At 42.7% G+C, this 17,872-nt stretch overlaps 1 non-coding gene across 1 annotated transcript; it reads left to right on the forward strand.

Moving 5' to 3' along the window:
• Positions 1 to 55: 55 nt before the first annotated feature.
• Positions 56 to 127, forward strand: TRNAP-AGG (transfer RNA proline (anticodon AGG)). The gene has a single exon. It is a non-coding gene; the product is annotated as a tRNA-Pro (tRNA).
• The last annotated feature ends 17,745 nt before the right edge of the window (positions 128 to 17,872 follow it).

Raw genomic sequence — 17,872 nt, forward strand, 5'->3', positions numbered from 1 at the left:
GATGATCCCAGGTATCTTAAGTACGAATAATTTGTTATGAGGAATATAGCAACAAGGGCATTTGGTCTAGTGGTATGATTCTCGCTTAGGGTGCGAGAGGTCCCGAGTTCAATTCTCGGAATGCCCCACTTTTAATTTTGATTTTCCTTTTCCACAGTTTTTTAGCTTACCCTTCCCACAGTTTGAAGATACGGATGTGCTTCAGATTTGTTTACTTCCCTTTACTTCCCTTCATCACAACGTGTGGACCTTTTGCTTCCTAACCGTTTTCTTTTGCTTTTGCTTTGTCTAATTATTACACAAATCTTTTTTAGGGGTAGTCTAATTACACAATTTAGAGATAGTGATGTGGACCTGAATTATTTCTCTCTGAGTTCAGATGCACCAGTGTGAACAATGAAATTCAAAAATATTAAAAATTCTTAATTTGTTTGGCAATAATCATGGCTGAGTTTTCTATCTACGTATGAATTTTCATGAAAATGAATGAAATTTATGTTGAGCTATAAGAAAGTTGAACTATTAAGAGAATGTTAAAAAACTATATCTACGATCATACACCCACATCCAAACTTGAGAGAAAACCCAGAGAGAGAGACATAAGTAAAAAGGCGCAAAGTTAACCTAGGTTTTGCTTTGTGTGTGGCCGAGAGGTTCCGGATGGGAGTTCTAGATGCCCCGGAGCTCCATATGGCTCTCTTGTTAAGGTGCAAGGCGAGTGCAGAGGCTACTAGATTAGACCGGAGGCAGGTACGGAACCAACTCAGAGATCCAGGTGGTATGATTCTCGCTTAGGGTGCGAGAGGTCCCGAGTTCAATTCCCGGAATGCCCCACTTTTTATTTCTGTTTTTCCTTTTCCACGGTTTTTTAGCTTACCCCTCCCCACAGTTTGAAGATACGGATGTGCTTCAGATTTGTTTACTTCCCTTCATCACAACGTGTGGACCTTTTGCTTCCTCACCGTTTTCTTTGGTTTTGCTTTGTCTAATTATTACACAAATCTTTTTTAGGGGTAGTCTAATTACACAATTAGAGATAGTGATGTGGACCTGGATTATTTCTCTCTGAGTTCACATGCACCAGTGTGAACAATGAAATACAAAAAATATTAAAAATTCTTAATTTGTTTGGCAACAATCATGGCTGATTTTTCTATCTACGTATGAATTTTCATGAAAATGAATGAAATTTATGTTGAGTTATAAGAAAGTTGAACTATTAAGAGAATGTTAACAAACTATATCTACGATCATACACCCACATCCAAACTTGAGAGAAAACCCCGAGAGAGAGAGAGAGACATAAGTAAAAAGGCGCAAAGTTAACCTAGGTTTTGCTTTGTGTGTGGCCCGGAGGTTCCGGATGGGAGTTCTGGATGCCCCGGAGCTCCATATGGCTCTCTTGTTGAGGTGCAAGACGAGTGCAGAGGCTACTAGATTAGACCGAAGGCGGGTACGGAACCAACTCAGAGATCCAGGTGGTCTGGAGGTTTCGGACTGGTGTGTAGAAAACATAATGAGTAGATTTTAGTGGGTCATATATAAGCCTGCCTCATTTTCTTCGAATTCCAATTTGAGCCAAATAAAACTCTCTCACAGACACCGTTGTTGGAGCTCCAAAACTCAGGAAGCTCCCCTCACCTAGCCAAATCTCATTGAGCCTTTGAGGTCAAAGAAAGAGGACCCCCGTGATCCATGGTCTAACCCAAGACAAATTTGAAACCTCCTTGTTTCATCGTTTTGATTATTACTCTTGAGAATTTGGTAATCCTCCTTGCTTGTTACTGTAATAACCTAAAATTAATATGTGCTAATAATTCGTGTAATTGGATCATTGTAATGGGATTATCTGTTAAACTACCATGCTAGAATATAAAAAGAATAGATATGTACAACACATAGCAGATTATTTACTAAAGAAGAATACCTTTTGTGTGGTTCTTAAAATATCTAGGTAACTAGGCTAATGAAACGACTAATAGATAAACATCTCCATAACCAGAGTGAGCAACCTTGGGGTAACCCAAACAGTTAAAGCATCCTTGTCTATGTAGCATTTCCTCTACAGATGTCACACTCTCGGCGCTCTTCTTCCGCGCTATAAACAGACTTTCAGTCACACGTTACTAATTGCCCCACTTAAGTTCTCCACTTTAGTCAAAAGCGACCGGAGAATGACGTCTGATGGGAGAAGCCTAGGAGCGATTGAAGACAAGGAGGTTGGAGCTCGGATTTAACCGGGGAGGAACCACATCAAGGCAAGACTGTGCATATCAGTCTTCTTTCTAAAGTAAACTCTGGAGATAATTTAGTCAATATTATTTAACATTATCTCTAATATTTTTATGCCATGTGAGGATAATAGGTGATGAATTATTAATTTGTACTACCATAATAACCATTGATAAATGATAATTCAAGAACATACACCGTCGTGATCATGGTATGTATGGTATATCAAGCTCGGGGAGGCTGATACCTGAAATAACGGTACATGACTAATTTAGTTGGTACTAATGTGAGATGAAAAAGGCCTCACACAAGTAGGGGACTCGGCATTGTGATTCTCGAGCATAGGTATTACCATTGGTGGAGATTACGATGGTTAATAGTATATCTCTGCATAGACTATTTGACAGATTTGTGCTAGTTTTTAACTTCTTTAGCTCCTATGTGGTAACAGGAGGCTAAACCATCTCTACCTTATATGTCTTTAATTGTAACCTACCACTTTTGCATGATTATATTCTTGTTGAGTATGTCCCAACATACACGCTGTCATTTTCTCTCCTCTATGGTATGCACATTGTGTGCGGGAAGTGGGCATAGTCAGGAGTCAGAGGAACACTAAGAATGAATCAACACCTAGGCCAGGGTGTTAGAATATAAGTATTTGTTTAATCCTTAAATAAAGTGGGAGAATAATTTGAAGGAGAGCCTTTCAGTGCATGTGCACGTGGTAGGCTTCACTAGACTACCAGTTTTGTCCCTGGTTATTTGAGGGTGTAAGCTACTATGTAAGGAATAACATAGAAGTAAAGTATAATATGTACCTTGGTGATATGATGTTTGCTACTTATGCCCTTTGTGCTTATGAGCTGCTTAAACTCATAAGGACACGACTACTATCACTTTTATATTTCCCAAACTTTTGGGACGTGACAGTTTTAGTGGCATAAGAGCTAGGTTATAACTAAACCACTTCTCAATACAAAATTAATTAACTAGGTCTAAACTCAGATTAGAACGAAAAGCGAGGGCACAAAGAGGATTAAATTAGCAAACTAACTTGGAGATAACCCTGTCCTAACATATGAAGCTATACTGGTTGGGTTGAGAACGATCCTAGGCTCACTGGTAAAATTTGTATATTAGGGCCAGGGAGTAGTCCTCGGGTACATGTGTAGTTATGCTTTTTCCCTAATGTGATAGATGTGTTTTCATATCCATGCATGGAGTTTGTTAATATCCCAACCAAGTTTTTTTGGAGCAGTTTGCGGCAGTGCTTGGTCTTGCTCCACCAGTTCTCTGCTCGATGCCCCCTCCTGATGGACTATACTACATCGTGGGTGTTCAAGTCATCCTTGGTCCAACAGATAGGATTCCTCACGTGTGCCATGAGGTTGCAGGAGCAACCATTCCTGAAGCTGAGCAAGCAGCTTGTCTGATGGCTCTCCATGTGGTAGTTGTTGAATGTTATGTGGAAATTAGGGATATTAAATACTTTCAGTTGGGGTACCTGCGCCATCAGGTGGATGATCTGTGCAAGAATATGATGGAGGCTGGGCATCTTTGTGTTGAGCTGATGAATATTATCCGCTCTAGCTTGAATGAGGTCACCTTCCTGGAGCGACTAACCCACAGGGACACTGCCTAGGGACACTTTTGTTGCACTGCATCGTGGTGGTAGCAGAAGCTCCATCGGCAACTTGTGAGTAGTGGATGTGCGTCAGTACCATAGTAGTACTTTTGGTGTGTCTTAAATCTAGTATGCTTAGAATAAAGTCTTGTAGGGTATGAGTGTGGGTGGTTTAGATTTTTGGGGCTGTGAGATAGTCATGGTGTGTGGTGGAGGATGACACTAGTCATCCTCTGGGTTTGGAAGGAGCCTAAAGTTATGTTGTTATGCTATGCATGTAATGTAAGGATATAAGTTATATGGGTTGAAAGGAATAAGCATGCGCTTGCTGTTTTACTTATGTGGCTTTTCTCTTTAAGGAACTGAAGTTTGATTTGGATGTAGTTAAGGAACAAGTGCCTTTCTGTTAATGTTTGTTTTGCACACTACTATCTTTTGGGCATGCATGTGTTTGAACTGTTGGTGTATGCATAGGACATGTCCTACAATATCTAGTTATCTACCCCTGGTAGGCATGTACTATTTACCCAGGCCTATACCTCTTGTCTATATTAATCAATTAAAAATATAATGCATGCCTCAATCCCTCAAGAAAATGTGCAGTATGACTATTTTTTCCATGTCAACTTAGCTAATTTGACAAGTTCATTACTATAGATGGTTGATAATGGCAACAACAGTATGAGCCATGATGGAAATAACTCAGGCAACAACCACACCACATTAATGGTCCAAAAACTTGGTGACTAGAGTGTGTTGACCAATCTGCTCACTAAAATTTCGGGCAAGCAACAAGAGACTCAACAACATCAAATGGATATTCCAGAGTGTGTCATAAAGAACGACCGTCACCAAAGTGGAGTTGGGGCATTTCAAAAACTCAAGCCACCCTCATTTTTCAGGGTTGCTGGTCTGCTTGAAACAGAAGACTTGATCACTGTTGTGGAGAAAGTATTCGAGGCTATGAGCTGCACTAATGGAGAGAGGGTCATTTATGTAGCCTACATGTTAAAATCAAGCGCTTTCAAATGGTGGTCCTTTCTTGTAGCCTGACTTTTGCTGGTCTTTTCTTGTAGCGGAAATGGAGGTAGGGATGGGAACTGATACGTCTCCAACGTATGTATAATTTTTTATTGTTCCATGCTATTATAATATCAGTCTTCAATGTTTTATATGTAATTATATATCATTTTCTGGGACTAACCTATTAACCTAGTGCCCAATGCCAATTTGTTGTTTTTTGCTTGCTTTTGACCTTTTCAGGAAATCAATGTCAAACAGAGTCCAAACGGAGGAAAAACTTTGGATTATTTTTTTCTAGACCAGAAGAGACCCTAGAAGGTTTGGGAGAAGACCTGACAAGCCACGAGGGAGCGACAAGCTCGGGAGGTGCACCCCCAGGCTTGTGGGCCCCTCGTGGCACCATTGACCTAATTTCGCCTCTATAAATTCTCAAATATTCCCCTGACATTAGAGAGCCTCTCGGAATACTTTTTCAGCCGCCACAAGTTTCTATTCCCACGAGATCCCATCTGAATGAGCGGAATCAATCATGGAGGGGCTCTACATCAACCTTGTTACCCTTTTGATGATGTGTGAGTAATTCACCATAGACCTACGAGTCCATAGCTAGTAGCTATATGTCTTCTTCTCTCTCTTTGATCTTCAATACAATGTTCTCCTCGATGTTCCTGGAGATCTATTCGATGTAATGACTTTTTTGCGGTGTGTTTGTTGGGATCCGATGAACTGTGAGTTTACGGTCAGATTATCCATGAATATTATTTGAGTTTTCTCTGAACTCTTTTATGCATGATTATTATAGCTTTGTATTTCTCTCCGATCTATTAATTTGGTTTGGCCAACTAGATTGATTTTTCTTGCAATGGGAGAGGTGCTTTGTGATGGGTTCGATCTTCCGGTGCTCAATACCAATGACAGAAAGGGACATGACACGTATTTGTATCGTTGCCATTAAGGATAAAAAGATGGGTTCATGCATGAGTTTACTTTGTCTACATCATTGTTGGGAATCGTTGCATGGAAAACAAAAAAAAATCTATGCACACCCAATGATCTATCCATGGAGATGCATAGCAACGAGGGGGGGGGGGGAGTGTGTCTACATACCCTCATACACAGTAAATGGAAGCGTTTCACACGCGGTTGATGTAGTCGAACTTCTTCGCGCTTCAACCGATCAAGTATCGAACGCACGACACCTCCGTGTTCTGCACACGTTCAACTCGGTGACGTTCCTCGCCTTCTTGATCCAGCAAAACATCGAGGTAGTAGATGAGTACCGTCAGCATGACAGCGTGGTGACGGTGATGGTGAAGTGATCTCCGCAGAGCTTCGCCTAAGCACTATGAAAATATGACCGAGGGTGTAAACGGTGGAGGGGGGCGTCGCACACGGCTGGCAATTGTTTGTTGTGTGCTAGGCGCCCCCTCCCACATATATATAGGCGGGAGGGAGGGAGGAGCAGCCAAAGGGGGAGCCCAAGTAGGAGGAATACTACTTGGGGTCTCTCCCAAGCCGCCCCCCTTTCCTTATTTGGAGTGCGGGGAAAGGCAGGGGAGGGTGGCGCCCCCCTTCCTTTCTCCCATGAGAGGGAAAGGCAGGAGGGGCTAGCCCTCCCCCTTTTCCTTCCCTAGGGCTGGCCAAACAAGGGAGGGGGTGCACCAGCCCCCCTTGTGGGCTGGTCTGTCCCCTCCTTTGGCCCATAAGGCCCACATCTTGCCGGGGGTTGCTCGGAACCCCTTCCGGTGACCTGATTCCTTCCCGGTACGTCCCGAAACACTTCCGGTGTCCAAATACCATCGTCCTATATATCAATATTTACCTCTCGACCATTTCGAGACTCCTCATCATGTCTGTGATCTCATCCGGGACTCCGAACAACATTCGGTCACCAAAACATATAACTCATATAACACTATATCATCAACGAACGTTAAGCGTGCGGACCCTACGGGTTTGAGAATTATGTAGACATGATGACCCACAAGTATAGGGGATCAACTGTACTCCCTTCGTCCGGAAATACTTGTCGGAGAAATGGATGTATCTAGATGTAATTTAGTTCTTCGTACATCCATTTTTATCCATTTCTATGAGAAGTATTTTCGGACGGAGGGAGTAGCTCTTTTCGATAAGTAAGAGTGTTGAACCCAACGAGGATCAGAAGGAAATGACAAGTGGTTTTCAGCAAGGTAATGTCTGCAAGTGCTGAAATTGTAAGTAACAGAGTAGTTTGATAGCAAGATATTTTGTAACAAGCAAGTAATGATAATAGTAGCAAAAGTGCAGCAAGGTAGCCCAATCCTTTTGAGGCAAAGGACAGGCCAAAACGGTCTCTTATAATAGGCAAAGCGTTCTTGAGGGTACACGGGAATTTCATCTAGTCACTTTCATCATGTTGGTTCGATTTGTGTTCGCTACTTTGATAATTTGATATGTGGGTGGACCGGTGCTTAGATGCAGTTCTTACTTGAACAAACCTCCTACTTATGATTAACCCTCCCGCAAGCATCCGCAACTACGAGAAAAGTATTAAGAATAAATTCTAACCATAGCATTAAACTTTTGGATCCAATCGGTCCCTTATGGAATAGTGCATAAACTCGGGTTTAAGCTTCTGTTACTCTCGCAACCCATCATCTAATTACTACTCCAAAATGCATTCCCTTAGGCCCAAATATGGTGAAGTGTCATGTAGTCGACGTTCACATGACACCACTAAGGGAATCACAACATACATACTATCAAAATATCGAACACACATCAAGTTCACATGATTACTTGCAACATGATTTCTCCCGTGACCTCAAGAACAAAAGTAACTACTCACAAATGATAATCATGCTCAAGATCAGAGGGGTATCAAATATCATAATGGATCTAAACATATAATCTTCCACCAAATAAACCATATAGTAATCAACTACAAGATGTAATCAACACTACTAGTCACCCACAAGCACCAATCTATAGTTCCGGTAACAAGATTGAACACAAGAGATGAACTAGGGTTTGAGATGAGATGGTGCTGTTGAAGATGTTGATGGAGATTGCCTTCCCCAAGATGGGAGAGTTGTTGGTGATGATGATGACGATGATTTCCCCCTCCGGGAGGGAAGTTCCCCCGGCGGAATCACTCCGCTGGAGCGCAAAAGTGCTCCTGCCCAAGTTCCGCCTCGAGACGGTGGCACTCCATCCCGAAAGTCCTCTCTTTATTTTTTCTAGGTCAAAATGAATTATATACCAGAAGATGGGCACCGGAGGTGGGCCTGGGTGAGCACAACCCACCAGGGCGCGCCTTGGCTCCCTGGCGCGCCCAGGTGGGTTGTGCCCACCTGGTGGGCCCCCTATGGTACTTATTTGCTCCAATATTCTTCATATATTCCATAAAAATTCTCCGTGAAGTTTCAGCTCGTTTGGAATTGTGCAGAATAGGTAGCCTGTCGTAGCTTTTCCAGGTCCAGATTTACTGCTGCCGGAATTCTCCCTCTTTGTGTGTACCTTGCAAATTATGAGAGAAAAGGCATTAGAATTACTCCAAAAAGCATTATTATGCATAAAAACATCATAAATAATAGTAGGAAAACATGATGCAAAATGGACGTATCAACTCCCCCAAGCTTAGACATCGCTTGTCCTCAAGCGAAAACTGAAATCGAAAAACATGTCCACATGCTTAGAGAGAGAGGTGTCGATAAAAACAAAATATGGACATAGAAGCATCATGTAGATTATTATAACAGCAACAAACTTAAACATAAGACTCTTATCATAGAACTTTTATCATAGACTTCTCATGAACAAGTGACAATTCAACGCACTTATCGAAGTATAAAGCAAAAACTCTATTAGAAACCAACAAACTATGTTCTCAATCAACTTTGTAGCTACAATTCATCATCTTCTCAGGAAGGGTCATGTATCGGAGCCTTTAGGCAAGTCCACATACTCAACCATCATATAGTCTTCTATGATTGCTAACACTCACCGCATACACATGAGCAAAATGTTTCAACCGGACACATAGAAAGATAGGGGCTTAAAGTTTCGCCTCCCAATGTATTCACCTCAAGGGTGATGTCAACAATAATAACTCATGCCACCCATATTCAGCTGGACATATGTGCCTAGATCTTTCCTCACCACATGATGCTTGCCAAAGGAGAAAAATAAAAAAGGAATAGAGAGAAAACTTTGACTCTGGGCAAGCACCACATGTTAAAGGATCCATGACAATATGACTTCTATGTGAATATGAACAAACATAAATCATTAAGTTGTCTTCCTTGTCCAACGTCAACAATTTTGGCATATAATATTTTGATGGGGGCTCACAATCACAAAAGATTTCTAGGATAGTGTATTTATATGTGAATCTTCTCTTCCCTTATTAATTCTTTCATGAGTTGCATCATTGACTAATGCTATGTTTGTCAATCTCTAATAAAATTTTCTACTTATACTTTTCCTTATGTGGTGTCCTCACCTACCATAAGATTAGCATATGATCTTTTTGATTTATTTCCTTTCTTTTTATTGCAACATAAAAGTAAAGAAAGCAAAAACTCAAACTAAACTTTATTATATATCTCGCACACGATTACAAGGATAGATCACTAAGCAAACTTTTGAAAAGAAAGGATCGAACTAAACTTTTATTCATCTAAAGCAAAATATTGAACTAAAATAAGTAAAGGCAAAAGATAGTGGGGATGATACGATATCGGGGCACCTCCCCTAAGCTTGGCGGAAGCCAAGGGGAGTGCCCATACCCGATACTCAATTTTATTTTGGCGATGAAGAAGAAGGTGGTGGTGATGAAGAAGATATCTTGTCCTCGGGTTTCCATGGCAGAGGTCCACCATCATAAGAGGAGGAGTGAGTCTCACGGGTCCTGCAACCAGCAGCCAAACTCATACCTTTAAACCTCGCCTCATATTCAAAGACTTGATTTTGGAGATCGTAGATCTGGCTTTGGAGGAAGTTGATTTTCTCGTTGAGGGTGAAGACGATGTCCTTCATGGACTTGCCATCCACCTTGAGATCACGGGAAAGGTCCGTGATCATGAGGTGATTGCCATGGAGTCCACGCTCCACCATCCCCTTACACCGGAAGACCTCCTGCTCCATAGCTTCAAGCCTGCCTCCATAGTTCCCGTCCCCTTGGGACCTGGCATGTCGCGGGAAACCACGGCCACCTATGGGACCAGGAGGCCCCTTGCTGGTTCGGCAGGGGGACGTCGCGTTGCACAAAGAGCAGACCAACGTGTAGCAGCACGGCAGAGATCACACAAGCATTTTTACCCAGGTTTGGGCCACCGCGAGGCATAAAACCCTACTCCTGCTTTGGTGGATTGATGGTGGAAAGGTGGTGGTGGAGCGTAGTACACTTGCCCGGCAGGGGTTGCCTCAGGGCGGCAGCGACTACGCGCGTATGGGTGTGTGAGTTATCCAACCTTCTAACCCTTTCTACGGTTGCCATGGGCCTCCTTTTATAGATCAAGGGGTTACCACAATGGCAAAGTAGTCATTATGCACTGATAAGATAGCAAACAGTGCTATCATACCTAACTCTGCGGGCTGACAGGGCGCATTAAATGCATCGCTCAACGTCACATCGTTGGTTGCCCGGCAAGGCTGCTGGGCTATCTTGCCAGCTCCACGCCTGCTCTCTTGACACGTCGCAGGACGGGTGTCATCTGTGGGTTTTTCCTGTAGGGAGAGGCTGCCATGTGGCGAATGGCTGCCACTTAGTCACTCTGCGGCTTGACACCTCACTGATTGACAACGTGGGTCGTGGCGGAGTGGCTGGTGAGGTGGTTTACCTCCGTGTGTCCCGGCAGGCCCTGCCGGGACGTCTTGGACGTCTTCTTCCGGTGGTGGCCTCGCCCCTTGCCGAGCTCGTCTGCTCGGCAAAGGAGGCCCTTCTCCTGATGGCATCCTGCTTCTCTGGCTTGATCTTGGTCCCTCTGATCTGCATGTTGATCTTTGGAGATCTTGGTTCCTTGTATCCTGACTAGGATTGGTGCTTCAATCTTGTTCTCGCGCCTGTGCACAGTCTGGGCAACAGACCCAGGGTTTGTTGCGCCGACAGAAGCCCCCGGGCCTGCCCCAAACGCGCCGCCGAGCGTCGTCGGGGTAGGGCCTAATAAGTGCACAGGCGGGGTTGCCGAAAAGATTGATCTCTTGAGGTCTTCTTTGCTTCTTCATTAGTCTTGATTCCGGGCCAGTTTCCGGTTTCTCCGTGCGCCGTGAAAGCCAATAGTGGTGGGGCCGCTCCAGTAATGGCCCGTGAATGACTTTAACGCACGAGGCGGTAACTGCCAATTCACTCTTCCCATCCTTAGCCATGTATGCTGCATGCATCGCGCGGAGTAGGTAACAGAGGCGCATGGCGTGGGAGAGCATCAAGGCGAGGGCCCGGTCATCTTGAATTGGTGGAGGAGGACGCTGGTCGCCCATTGAGGGAGTGGCTCCCCTCCCCAGTCCGCCTATGAAAGGAGGGGTGGAGGAGGGCGGAGTCATCTACCCTTGCATTCTTCCTCTTCTGTCTTTTGCTTCTGCTGGTTATGTCGAAAAGAAGAGCCCGGGGATAGCCCCGGGGCTCGTGGTTGGGGCTAGTGTTGCCACATGCTGGTGCTGGTGCTTGGGGAGTGAGCCTGGTCCTTGCTGTGGTGGATCTCTTGGTTCCTTCGAGGCTCGGCCGGGAGGCGGGGCTGGAGACCATTGGTAATCCCAGCACTGCCCCTCCCGGAAGTCTTGGGGCTGATGTCGATGAGAGGCATGCCTTCCTGCCCGCCAAGGTGGGGAGCGGTGCGCCCCAAGTCCCCTGGCCATCTTGGCCGCTCACCGTCTCCCCGGGGAAGGTGCCGAATTGGAGTCTTGGCGCTTCTCGGGAGCAGCGGTGGTGAGGAGAAAATGAGGGAAGACGGAGAAGGCGGGTGGCAGGGGGTCAGGTCGGAGTAGGATGGTGTGGATGCCTTCGCCTGCGACCGGTGACCTGCCGCCTCGTCTTCCCGCTCTTCCCCTCCCTCCCCGGCATCATCATCACCAGACTCCTAGGGTGATAGCCGGGGAGGGATGTTCTCTTAGCGCCTTCGCCTCCCCCCAGTAGTCTTCTGGCTGAGCTTTGGTGGATGAGTCCATCGGTGCTCAAGCCGGGGCTTCTTGCTGGCTCTGGAGGTGGCGACGAGAGGGCGCCGCCCCGTCCTCCATATTCCTCCTTCGCAGCCTCGCCACTCCCGGTCTTGTCAGGCCGTGCCAGGTGGGTCGCGATGGGACCGGGATGGGCTCCTGCTTGGGTGCCCTTTTCTCTTCTTTTCCTCCTTCCGCCACAGTGCTTGATGGAGGGAAAACGAAAAGAGGGGAATACTGGGCACTTATCTTTTTTCAATCTTAAATCTGTAGGCACTTGCCAAATTTTAATTCAAATAATGTAATCTTGATGTCTACTACACAGCCTTCTTCTTGTAGACGTTGTTGGGCCTCCAAGTGCAGAGGTTTGTAGGATAGTAGCAAATTTCCCTCAAGTGGATGACCTAAGGTTTATCAATCCGTGGGAGGCGTAGGTTGAAGATGGTCTCTCTCAAACAACCCTGCAACCAAATAACAAAGAGTCTCTTGTGTCCCCAACACACCCAATACAATGGTAAATTGTATTGGTGCACTAGTTCGGCGAAGAGATGGTGATACAAGTGCAATATGGATGGTAGATATATGTTTTTGTAATCTGAAAATATATAACTTCAAGGTAACTAATGATAAAAGTGAGCGTAAACAGTATTGCAATGCGTTGAAGCAAGGCCTAGGGTTCATACTTTCACTAGTGCAAGTTCTCTCAACAATAATAACATAATTGGATCATACAACTATCCCTCAACATGCAACAAAGAGTCACTCCAAAGTTACTAATAGCGGAGAACAAACGAAGAGATTATGGTAGGGTACGAAACCACCTCAAAGTTATTCTTTCCGATCAATCCATTGGGCTATTCCTATAAGTGTCACAAACAGCCCTAGAGTTCGTAGTAAAATAACACCTTAAGACACACATCAACCAAAATCCTAATGTCACCTCAAGTATCCGTGGGTATGATTATATGATATGCATCACACAATCTCAGATTCATCTATTCAACCAACACATAGAACCTCAAAGAGTGCCCCAAAGTTTCTACTGGAGAGTCAAGACAAAAACATGTGCCAACCCCTATGCATAGGTTCATGGACGGAACCCGCAAGTTGATCACCAAAACATACATCAAGTGGATCACGTGATATCCCATTGTCACCACAGATAAGCACGGCAAGACATACATCAAGTGTTCTCAAATCCTTAAAGACTCAATCCGATAAGATAACTTCAAAGGGAAAACTCAATCCATTACAAGAGAGTAGAGGGGGAGAAACATCATAAGATCCAACTATAATAGCAAAGCTCGCGATACATCAAGATCGTGCCAAATCAAGAACACGAGAGAGAGAGATCAAACACATAGCTACTGGTACATACCCTCAGCCCCGAGGGTGAACTACTCCCTCCTCATCATGGAGAGCGCCGGGATGATGAAGATGGCCACCGGTGAGGGATCCCTCCTCCGGTAGGGTGCCGGAACAGGGTCCCGATTGGTTTTTGGTGGCTATAGAGGCTTGCGGGGCGGAGCTCCCGATCTATTCTGTCCCCCGATGGTTTTAGGGTATATTGATATATATAGGCGAAAGAAGTCGGTCAGGAGAGCCACGAGGGGCCCACGAGGGTGGAGGGCGCGCCCCCCTGCCTCGTGCCTTCCTCGTTGCTTCCCTTACGTGCACTCCAAGTCCCCTGGATTGCTTCCGTTCCAAAAATAACTCTCCCGAAGGTATCATTCCGTTTGGACTCCGTTTGATATTCCTTTTCTGTGAAACACTGAAACAAGGGAAAAAACAGAAACTGGCACTGGGCTCTGGGTTAATAAGTTAGTCCCAAAAATAATATAAAAGTGCATAGTAAAGCCCATTAAACATCCAAGATGGATAATATAATAGCATGAATACTTCATAAATTATAGATACGTTGGAGACGTATCAGCATCCCCAAGCTTAATTCCTGCTCGTCCTCGAGTAGGTAAATGATAAAAGAAAGAATTTATGAAGTGTGAATGCTAGCGGGTGCATAAGTTTGATCAATGATAATTTCAATCACCTTTTCTAGCATCATTATATGTCATAACAGTAGCTCAACTCATCGAACTTTGCATGATCAAGTAATAAACTATTCACATGTTAAAGTATAGATCATGAACTTTCTTGAAAACTAACAAACCGTGTTATTAGTCATCAAACAATTACAATTCATCTTATTTTCAGGAAGAGTCTATGTCAGAGCTTTGATTTAGCAAATTCCACATACTCAACTATCATTTAGTCTTTCACAATTGCTAACACTCACGCGATATTTATGGGTTCAAAGTTTTAATCAGACACAGAGAAAGATAGGGGCTTATAGATTCGCCTCCCAACCTTTTACCTCAAGGGTAATGTCAACAATAATAGTTCATGATGCCTTATATCCAATTGGATATATATATATATATATCAGAATCTTTCCAACACAAGGTGCTTGCCAAAGGATAAAATGTAAAAAGGAAATGTGAAGATCACCATGACTCTTGCATAAGGTAAAAGACAATAATAAAAGATAGGCCCTTCGCAGAGGGAAGCAGAGGTTGCCATGCGCTTTTATAATTGGATGCACAAAATCTTAATGCGAGGGAACGTCACTTTATATTGCCACTTGTGATAGGGACCTTTATTATACAGTCCGTCGCTTTTATTTCTTCCATATCACAAGATCGTATAAAGCTTATTTTCTCCACACTAAAAGATCATACATATTTAGAGAGCAATTTTTATTGCATGCACCGATGACAACTTGCTTGAAGGATCTTACTCAATCCATAGGTAGGTATGGTGAACTCTCATGGCAATACTGGTTTAAGGGATGTTTGGAAGCACAAGTAGTATCTCTACTTGGTGCAAGGAATTTGGCTAGCATGAGGGGGGGAGGCAAGCTCAACGCGTTGGGCGATCCATGACAATATACTTTATTTCGGATATAAGAAAACATAACCCATTACGTTGTCTTCCTTGTCCAGCATCAACCTTTTAGCATGTCATATTTTAATGAGTGCTCACAATCATAAAAGATGTCCAAGATAGTATATTTATATGTGAAATCTCTCTTCCCTCAATATTCTTTCATGAATTGTTCAAGTGACCAATACAATGTTTGCTAACCTTCAATAAATTTACCACCTCTACTTCTTATATGTGAAGTCATTACTCCCCATGGGATAAGCATATGAAACATATATAATTTCAGATTTATGGCATTCAAATCATTCAACTATTTAGTCATAGGATATAAGTGAAGCACACGAGTAGATGACAAACTACTCCAAAAAGATATAAGTGAAGATCAATGAATAGTTAAATAATTATGTAGCTTTGTGAAGACTCTCTCTCATTTAAGAATTTCAGATCTTGGGATTTTATTCAAACATCAAGCAAAACAAAAGAAAATAAAATGACGCTCCAAGCAAAACACATATCATGTGGTGAATAAAAATATAGCTCCAAGTAAAGTTACCGATGAACGAAGACGAAAGAGGGGATGCCTTCCGGGGCATCCCCAAGCTTAGACGCTTGGTTATCCTTGAATATGACCTTGGGGTGCCTTGGGCATCCCCAAGCTTAGGCTCTTGCCACTCCTTATTCCATAGTCCATCGAATCTTTACCCAAAACTTGAAAATTTCACAACACAAAACTCAACAGAAAACTCGTGAGCTCCGTTAGCGAAAGAAAACAAAACACCACTTCAAGGTACTGTAATGAACTCATTCTTTATTTGTATTGGTGTTAAATCTACTGTATTCCAACTTCTCTATGGTTTATAAACTATTTTACTAGCCATAGATTCATCAAAATAAGCAAACAACACACGAAAAACAGAATCTGTCAAAAACAGCAGTCTGTAGTAATCTGTAACTAACGCAAACTTCTGGAACTCAAAAAATTCTACCAAAATAGGACGTCCTAGATAATTTGATTATTGATCTGCTTCAATTGGAATCAGTATTTTATCACATTCTGGTGATTTTTAAAAATTGTTTTCGTGAACAGAAAGTTTCTGGAATTTTCAGCAAGATCAAATAACTATCATCCAAGAAGATCCTATAGGTCTTACTTGGTACAAACACTAATTAAAACATAAAACTACATCTAAACAGAAGCTAGATGGATTATTTATTCCTAAACAGAACCAAAAATCAAGAAACTAAAATAAAATTGGGTTGCCTCCCAACAAGCGCTAACGTTTAACGCCCCTAGCTAGGCATGATGATTTCAATGATGATCGCATAAAAGATAAGAATTGAAACATAAAGAGAGCATCATGAAACACATGGCAAGCACATTTAAGTCTAATCCACTTCCTATGCATAGGGATTTTGTGAGCAAACAACTCATGGAAACAATAATCAACTAGCATAGGAAGGCAAAACAAGCATAACTTTAAAACTTTAAGCACATAGAGAGGAAACTTGATATTATTGCAATTCTTACAAGCATATGTTCCTCCCTCATAATAATTTTCAGTAGCATCATGAATGAATTCAACAATATAACCATCACATAAAGCATTCTTTTCATGATCTACAAGCATAGAATTTTTACTACTCTCCACATAAGCAAAATTCTTCTCATTCGGAATAGTGGGAGCAAACTCAACAAAATAACTATCATGTGAAGCATAATCCAATTGAAAACTAAAATCATGATGACAAGTTTCATGGTTATCATTATTCTTAATAGCATACATGTCAATAATCATCATAAATAGCAACTTTGTTATCATAATCAATTGGAACCTCTTCCGAGGATTCATCACTAAATAAAGTCATGACCTCTCCAAATCCACTTTCATCAATATAATCATCATAAATAGGAGGCATGCTTCATCATAATAACTTTGCTCATCAAAACTTGGGGGACAAAAAATATCATCTTCATCAAACATAGCTTCCCCAAGCTTGTGGCTTTGCATATCATTAGCATCATGGATATTCAAGGAATTCATACTAACAACATTGCAATCATGCTCATCATTCAAATATTTAGTGCCAAACATTCTAATGCATTCTTCTTCTAGCACTTGAGCACAATTTTCCTTTCCATCATTTTCACGAAAGACATTAAAAAGATGAAGCATATGAGGTAAACTCAATTCCATTTTTTAGTTTTCTTTTATAGACTAAACTAGTGATAAAACAAGAAACAGAAAGATTTGATTGCAAGATCTAAAGATATACCTTCAAGAACTCACCTCCCCGGCAACGGCGCCAGAAACTGCTTAGTTGACGGGGTGTGAGTGCCACTTACCTAGCCTCCCCGGCAACGGCGCCAGAAAAGAGCTTGATGTCTACTACACAGCCTTCTTCTTGTAGACGTTGTTGGGCCTCCAAGTGCAGAGGTTTGTAGGACAGTAGCAAATTTCCCTCAAGTGGATGACCTAAGGTTTATCAATCCGTGGGAGGCGTAGGTTGAAGATGGTCTCTCTCAAACAACCCTGCAACCAAATAACAAAGAGTCTCTTGTGTCCCCAACACACCCAATACAATGGTAAATTGTATAGGTGCACTAGTTCGGCGAAGAGATGGTGATACAAGTGCAATATGGATGGTAGATATATGTTTTTGTAATCTGAAAATATAAAAACAGCAAGGTAACTAATGATAAAAGTGAGCGTAAACGGTATTGCAATGCGTTGAAACAAGGCCTAGGGTTCATACTTTCACTAGTGCAAGTTCTCTCAACAATAATAACATAATTGGATCATATAACTATCCCTCAACATGCAACAAAGAGTCACTCCAAAGTTACTAATAGCGGAGAACAAACGAAGAGATTATGGTAGGGTACGAAACCACCTCAAAGTTATTCTTTCCGATCAA

Source organism: Aegilops tauschii, chromosome 4 (genome assembly GCF_002575655.3).
Source record: "Aegilops tauschii subsp. strangulata cultivar AL8/78 chromosome 4, Aet v6.0, whole genome shotgun sequence".
In the NCBI taxonomy this organism is placed as follows: Eukaryota; Viridiplantae; Streptophyta; class Magnoliopsida; order Poales; family Poaceae; genus Aegilops; species Aegilops tauschii.